Source organism: Colobus angolensis, unplaced genomic scaffold (genome assembly GCF_000951035.1).
Source record: "Colobus angolensis palliatus isolate OR3802 unplaced genomic scaffold, Cang.pa_1.0 Scaffold193, whole genome shotgun sequence".
Taxonomy (NCBI): Eukaryota; Metazoa; Chordata; class Mammalia; order Primates; family Cercopithecidae; genus Colobus; species Colobus angolensis.
Genome location: NW_012115077.1, coordinates 1,083,846 through 1,091,213, shown reverse-complemented (window position 1 = coordinate 1,091,213; position 7,368 = coordinate 1,083,846). Strand labels below are relative to the sequence as shown.

The 7,368-nt window shown below is 45.7% G+C and overlaps 1 protein-coding gene across 8 annotated transcripts in view; it reads left to right on the top strand.

Moving 5' to 3' along the window:
- Window positions 1–7,368, top strand: part of FAM222B (family with sequence similarity 222, member B) — a 113,663-nt gene that overhangs the window by 53,911 nt on the left and 52,384 nt on the right. For 2 of the 8 annotated variants that reach the window (XM_011940826.1, XM_011940819.1), the window contains exon 1: window positions 1,693–1,929. The exons of 5 other annotated variants lie outside the window; for them this stretch is intronic. The gene's annotated coding sequence lies outside the window, so the exon portion shown is untranslated. Of the gene's footprint in view, window positions 1–1,692; window positions 1,981–7,368 lie in introns of those variants that run through there. One more of the 8 variants, XM_011940827.1, reaches the window with a different exon arrangement.

Genomic DNA, 7,368 nt, shown 5'->3' with positions numbered 1-7,368 from the left:
ACAAAAATTAACTGGGCGTGGTGGTGAGCACCTGTAATTTCAGCTACTTCGGAGGCTGAGGCAGAATTGCTTGAATCTAGGAGGCGGAGGTTGCAGTGAGCCGAGATGACACCACAGCATCTCGCCACTACACTCTAGCTTGGGCAACAGAGTGAAACTCCGTCTCAAAAATAAATAAATAAAATAAAACAGGCATGTCATACAGCTCCTTTTCCATCTTCCAGGAGTACTGAGGCGGTTATATATGAAATGTTTTGAGTTCCAAGGTAGCCTAGACTGCTTAAAGTTTCGTTTTGTTTTAAATTATAGTAGTGTTTGGGGCGATTAAGCAGTGTTGTAGAGTGTGATGTAGATATTTAATGTCATGCGTTTGCGAGAACTCTGAACAAAAATGACAATCTAGGTAATAGCTTGCCTTCCCTGACCCCCGTTTCCTTTTTCTTTTTTTTTTCTTTTTGAGTTAGGATCTTACTCTCAGGCCGGAGTGCAGTGGCATGGTCTCTGTTCAGTGTATTCTGCCAAGTAGCTGGGACTAGAGCGTGAGTTACCACGCCTAGCTACGTCTAAAATTTGTGGTAGAGATGGGGGTCTCACCATGTTGACCAGGCTGGTCTCGAACACCTGGGTTCAAGTGATCTGCCCGGGTTGGCCTCCCAAAGTGCTGGGATTACAGGTGAGACACACCGCGCCCGGCCAGTTTTCTTAAATGAACCCCATGTGGTGCCCTATCACTACCCCCAAGAAAACATACCACAGTGTTTAGCATGTTCTATTCCAGTTAGTTCTATTCCAACTGGTGATTGAAGTGTTGGTGCAACCTGCCAGTTACTCTGAGCCTGGTGGTTGCTGAGAGTATGTTCCCCATAATATTAGGTATATGATTGAACAAGGATTGGGTGGTTGCTTCCTAATTGTACTGAAATCTGCTTGGGATTTAACTGGATTGGATACATCCAGCTAAATACATTGGATGTTTTGTATCTGAAACAGGTTGGAGCCAACTACGTGTGGTTTTTTTTTTTGTTCTTTTTTTTTTGGCCGATGATTTCATGTATTCCCTTCTCCACCCCACCAACTTCTAGATACATACTTTCCCAACATGCCTCCACCCCCACCCCTTAATTTCTGCGTCATGGGAAGCAGGAGTTTCCGACAGGGAGGATTGATGTGTGCAACTGATTTAATATGCAATCCTAAATCCGTCCACTGTTACAGTGCAGTGCAGTTGATTAGACTAGAGGCGGAGAGGCTTGGGGAGCATCTTTTTACTGTCGAGTGTCTCCAGGTGGCAATTGCTGTTGAAGTCTGAGGCACTCTGGGAGGTATCGCGTGGGTAGGGGGGTTCTCCTAGTACCCAGGTCGAAAGTGGGAGGGGGCGGGGCAGAGGGAGAAGGGGTGCGGAGGGGCGCAGCTTCACCTGGCCCAGCTACGGGATGCTTGGCTTCTGGCTTTGGGGTGGGGGCCGGGAGAGATGGGGGCAGCGCTAACAAAGAGGAGCCGAGTCGGGCCGTGTCCGCGGGTAGCGGGCCTATCCCGGTGGCTGACCTCCCTGTGGACCTCCCCAGTTGGCTGCTTGGCGAGTCGCTCTGCTGGATCCCTGGCTCGCCATTGGCTGTGCAGACAGGAGGGGGCTCGCGAAGATCCAGGGTGGAGGTGAGGGGGCGGGGCTGGCTTCCGGCGGCGGCTGGGAGCAAGCGGCAGCCGGCTGGGGGAGGGGGTGTCGGCGCACCGCGGAGTCCTGCGCTCCGTGAGCCTGGCACCCGGAGCAGCCGCCTCCCCCTCCCCCTGCCTAGACAGCTAGAAGCCCCTTCTCTTCCATCCTCCCGGGGAGGGGGTGAGCTGGGCTGAGCTGCCCCAGGCGGGCGGGGCGGAGCCAGGAGCCCCACCGAGCGCTGCGGAGCGAACCTCACCTTCTTTCCAGGGCGCAAGGTGTGTGTGTGCTTTTTCTAACGCGACCCCGACTTCAGCCGACTTAACCTTGTAAGAAAAGGGGAAATGGAATGGGAAATAATATCTCTGGATCCCATCAGTTTGTTTTGCTTATCTGTTTCTACCGTTCATCATTTTTTTTCCTTCCCTTCATCTCACCCCTGCAGATGGGTAAGGAGATTCAGGACTCTTATCTCTTTTTACTGATGTGTCGATATCTGTCGTATAGTAAAATGCACAGAGAAGAAAAGAGGAGCCCTGTTTTGTGTGATATTTGATGCAGTAAACCGCAATTAAAAAAAAAAAAGGCAAGCTAGGAGTGGATATTTGGAACTGTACTGCATCCGTGTCCATTAAGGCTGTCTTCACCATTTTCCTCCTTGGGACTGCCTTGATCAGCAATAACAATCTGAAAGGAGAGGAGGTGCTAGTGGAAAGAGAGAGCAGCCCCAGTCAAATGGTGGTTAAAGGAAATCCTGATAGTTGTTAGGGATTAACTCTGCTGAAGTCTCTTCCTGGAGTACATTGTCACCGGCTTTGTGTAGTAGTTCATCTCTGTTGCAGAAACCTGACTAGAGCAGGCAAACTTACCTTGTTGCTGAAACTTAAAAGTCTTATCTTTTTCTCTGTCGGTATATTTCTTATATTCACAGACCCTCGGAGGGATTAGTTTCTATCGTCAAAAACCAAAACCAAACTTAAAAAAACCTCCAGATGAATTTTAGCTCGTGGGTTTTTTTTTTTTTTTTGAGATGAGTCTCGCTCTGTCGCCCAGGCTGGAGTGCAGTGGTGCGATCTCGGCTCACTGCAACCTCCGCCTCCAGGGTTCAAGCGATTCTCCTGCCTCAGCCTCCTGAGTAGCTGAGATTACAGGCGCCTGCCACCGTTTCGGGCTAATTTTTTGTGTTTTTAGTAGAGATTGGGTTTCACCATGTTAGTCAGGCTGGTCTCGAACTCCTGACCTCGTGATCCGCCTGCTTCAGCCTCCCAAAGTGCTGGGATTACAGGCGTGAGCCACCGCTCCCAGCCTCGTTAGTTTTTTAAAAAAGGTTCCTCTCCCCAAAGTTTATGAATTTGGGTGGCTATAGCATTACAACTTAAATGAAATTTATCTTTTTTGAGTTCCTTTGCTTCTTCATCGTAGGGGTCCCTTCTTTCTGAAGAACACCTATCTCCAGAATCGGGAACGTCTTTGTAGGCTTTAAATTGAGAAAAACGTTTTCAGTGGAAAATAGAAAATCCAAAGTTTTTGCTGTTAGAAACAAAGGGAGTGTGTGTGTGTGTGTGTGTGTTGGGTGGCAGTGTCCATAGTACACTAGCTTTAAGTGGACTTTTGACACAGAGTCTGTCGCCCAGGCTGGAGTGCTGTGGCGTGATCTCGGCTCACTGCCAGCTCCACCTCCCAGATTCATTCTGCCATTCTCCTGCCTCAGCCTCCCCGAGTAGTTGGGACTACAGGCACCTGCCACCACACCTGGCTAATTTTTTGTATTTTTAGTAGAGACGGGGTTTCACTGTGTTAGCCAGGATGGTCTTGATCTCCTGACCTCGTGATCCACCCACGTCAGCCTCCCAAAGTGCTGGGATTACAGGCGTGAGCCACTGTGCCCGGCCTAAGTGGGCATTTTCAACGAAATGTGTTTGGACCAGGTTTATCTTAATGTTGATTAGCAAAGAGCTACAGTACCAGAAGGGATGAATATCTTTTTTTTTTTTTTTGGCAACACTTTGATAAATATTAATTAAAATGGTTCAGAGTTTATGTAATGCAGGTTCAGTTTCCAAAGATTGTTCTAACTGGGGTCCACTTTTGAAAACAGAATTGATACACTGGAGCTGTCTTACACTTTTGGCTAGATTAGTGATTTTTTTCTTTGCATTGATTTATTAGATCTCTAAACAGGAGCAATTTGAGATGAAAGCAAGTATTATAAAAATAGGGATAATGGGATAGGAAACCATTTCAGCTGTGGAAAGTAATAGGGATTAGGAAGCTTACTTTAACCTTTTTTAAAAATAAGACTTCAAGTACCTTAGAATAGACATGTTACTAAAAAATAGATTCACAGTAATCCTGTGTCAGGTTTTGGGTTTTTATGTTATTACTCACTTGTCCCTTAAGGCTCCATTAGTTGTGTTTAAATTGGGAGGGAAAGGGGTTCCCCCAGATGTTGACTTAGTAAACTTGCTACTGAAAGTGAGCTGTTAAAAATCACTGATTGAAGCCTTGACAGTTAGCTAGTATATAAAACAAAGTTAGCTAGTATATAAAACAAAGTGCACTTTGATGTCTAAGGTATAGGAAGCTGGGGAAGTGACCAAAAAACCAGTTGGAAGGCAGGGTGCAATGGCTTGCTCCTGTAATACCAGCACTTTGGGAGGCTGAGGTGGGTGGATCACTTGAAGTCAGAAGTTAAAGACCAGCATGGTGAAAACCCCGTCTCTACCAAAACAAAAAAATTAGCTGGGCGTGGTGGTGCACTCCTGTAGTCCCAGCTACTTGGGAGACTGAGGTGGGAGAATTGCTGGAACCCGGAAGGCGGAGGTTGCAGTGAGCCAGGGTTGTGCCACTGCACTCCAGCCTGGGTGACAGAGTGAGACCCTGTCTCAAAAAAACCCCCAAAAAACAAAAACAAAAAAAAGTTGGAGGCTGTAAGATTTCAGCTCGCTTCTATCAAAAAACAAGTTGCTCTTCTATTTGATATCTGGGTGGTTTTTAAGTTCTCTACCCATGGGTGAGCAGTAAGTACAGCTTTATAATGTTATATTATACTTCACTCACTTTTTTATATTGTCATTTTTTAATTTTTATGTTTTGTAGAGAATAGGGTCTGGCTCTGTTGCTCAGGTTGTTGTCAAACTCCTGGCCTCAAGCAATCCTCCCAGAGGCCTCCCAAAGTGTTGGGATTAAGGTGTGAGCCACTGCACCCCTCCACGCCCGATATTTCTCTTTTCTTGACTGATTTGTGTGATCACTATTTTGCATGGTGCAATAATTAGGGGTTCCCGAAAGGATTTTCCCAGGAGACAGAAGACTATGTATAAACTAATCATAAGTACAAACCCTATTTGCACTGATGTTCAAATATCATTTAAGGTGCATGGAAATCCTGGAATTTGGTCATCTGCAAGGAAACAACTATAGAAAGCCATAAATCTCTTAGGTTGAGGGGGCATAGTGCTGGTTGAGGTTAAAGCAATTGATTTAATTTTCTTTAGCAGTCTGTTTTTATTCATCCTGCTTATTTCATTTCTTTCTTTTTTTTTTTTTTTGAGATGGAGTCTCAGTCACCCAGGCTGGAGTGCAGTGGCACAGTCTCTGCTCACGGCAGCCTCCGCCTCCCAGGTTCAAGCAATTCTCCTGCCTCAGCCTCCTGAGTAGCTGGGATTACAGACATGCACCACCATGCCTGGCTAATTTTTGTATTTTTAGTAGAGTCAGGGTTTCACCATGTTGGCCAGCGTGGTCTTGAACTGACCTCAGGTGATCCACCTTCCTCGGCCTCCTACAGTGCTGGGATTACAGGCGTGAGCCACGGTGCCTGGCCCATCCTGCTTATTTCTGTGAGTCATGGCTTAGAATGTGTTAAGAAAAAGGACTCTATGTTCTCTCTAAAGGGAGACTCGAGACTAATCCCCTGTTCACATCAGAAGTATAAAATGATCCCCTTGAGAAGGTGAAAGAAAAATATTGGGCCCTTGGTATTGCTTGATTCTCATAATAATCAGCTTGAGTGTTGTAAGGTTTGGAATTGGGAAAATCTTACTCAAGGTGAGAAAATACTAGAGGCAAAAGAGACTCTGGGAATGCTCTCTCAATTGTCAGAGATTTATTTAGAACAATGGATGCATTCATATGGAGATACGGGTGATGATACTTTTTAGATTTTCAGCTTTTTCAGTCAGGTGTCAGAGACAATATTTTGTGCTTAAGCACAACCCCCTCCCCCAGGGTTTGGCTCTTGAAGCTGAATCTTTTGAGGAAGTTGTTTGCTGTGAGTCTGAATCCTGAAAGTAGAGGACTTAGTGGAGTCTGTAATCTGTTTACCAGTCAGATGAGGATGTAGAATTTATTGTTGGTGAGTTACTGAACTCTTCCTAAAGAATGGTTGCTAGGCAAATTTTATCTCAGTTTAACCCTCAGTAGTTTACAGTCTGCTCTCAGTGAAGGCCAGAGCTGTCTTTCTAATGATACTGTCCTTTAAGAATCCTTGTTGGATATGCGTGTATGTTGTTCAGTGGCTCAAAATAAAGGACTAGAATGATGTATGGATCTCTCTTCATCGGGACAATTTAGCTTTTGGTAACCTGGGCTGACATCGTTACTAATTTCTCTCCTGGATCAAGTGGTTGGTGGGGTTGCTCTCCAATGTTAAGATACCACTGTTTGATTATTTTGTTTTCATAGCTAATAGGGCAATGAGTAATGCATTCATTTTGGAAACAGGCCAGTGGTAACACAGCTCTTGGGCCTGGACGTATGGAAAAATAGGACAGAATAAACAATTGAGGGCATAAATAATGAATCTTCCAACTGAGCCCTGGGAGAGTGAGGGAGATTATCCTTAGAGCTGTTCAATCTGGCAGTAAAAGGGAAAGAGTCCACTGAACTGAATTAATTACCCAGACTGTATTTGATACTGCAGGAATTATGAATTGTTAGGACCATTCAAAACAAAGTTACCTTTCTGATACAAACTTTTAATCCATCTTTGTTTGGCCAGACATTCAAATTGTTTATTTATTTTTTAGAATCCGGGCCTTTGTGTCTTCCTTAAACTTTGTTCTATATGTTAGCATTCTGTGAACACTTGAGGTCCTTTTGTTTGGTCAGATCTTAGAAGTTTACTTCATTAAGATTTCATGATCTGTAAATACATAAAACGTCTCACAAAAGGTTAAGACGAGTTTGGGCCGGATGCGGTGGCTCATGCCTGTAATCCCAACATTTGGAGAGGCTGAGGTGGGTGGATCACTTGAGGCCGGGAGTTCAAGACCAGCGTGACCAACATGGTGAAACTTTGTCTCTACTAAAAATATGAAAATTAGGTGGGCGTGGTGGCGCAGGCCTGTAATTCCAGGTACTCAGGAGGCTGAGGCAGGAGAATTGCTTGAAACCAGGAGGTGGAGGTTGCAGTGAGCTCTCTTTTTTTTTTTTGAGACGGAGTCTTGCTCTGCCGCCCAGGCTAGAGTGCAGTAGCGCGATCTCAGCTCACTGCAAAGCTTCGCCTCCCCAATTCACGCCATTCTCCTGCCTCAGCCTCCCGAGTAGCTGGGATTACAGGCGCCCGCCACTGCGCCCAACCAATTTTTTGTATTTTTAGTAGAGACGGGGTTTCATCGTGTTAGCCAGGATGGTCTGGATCTCCTGACCTCGTGATCCGCCCACCTCGGCCTCCCAAAGTGCTGGGATTACAGGCGTGAGCCACTGCGCCCAGC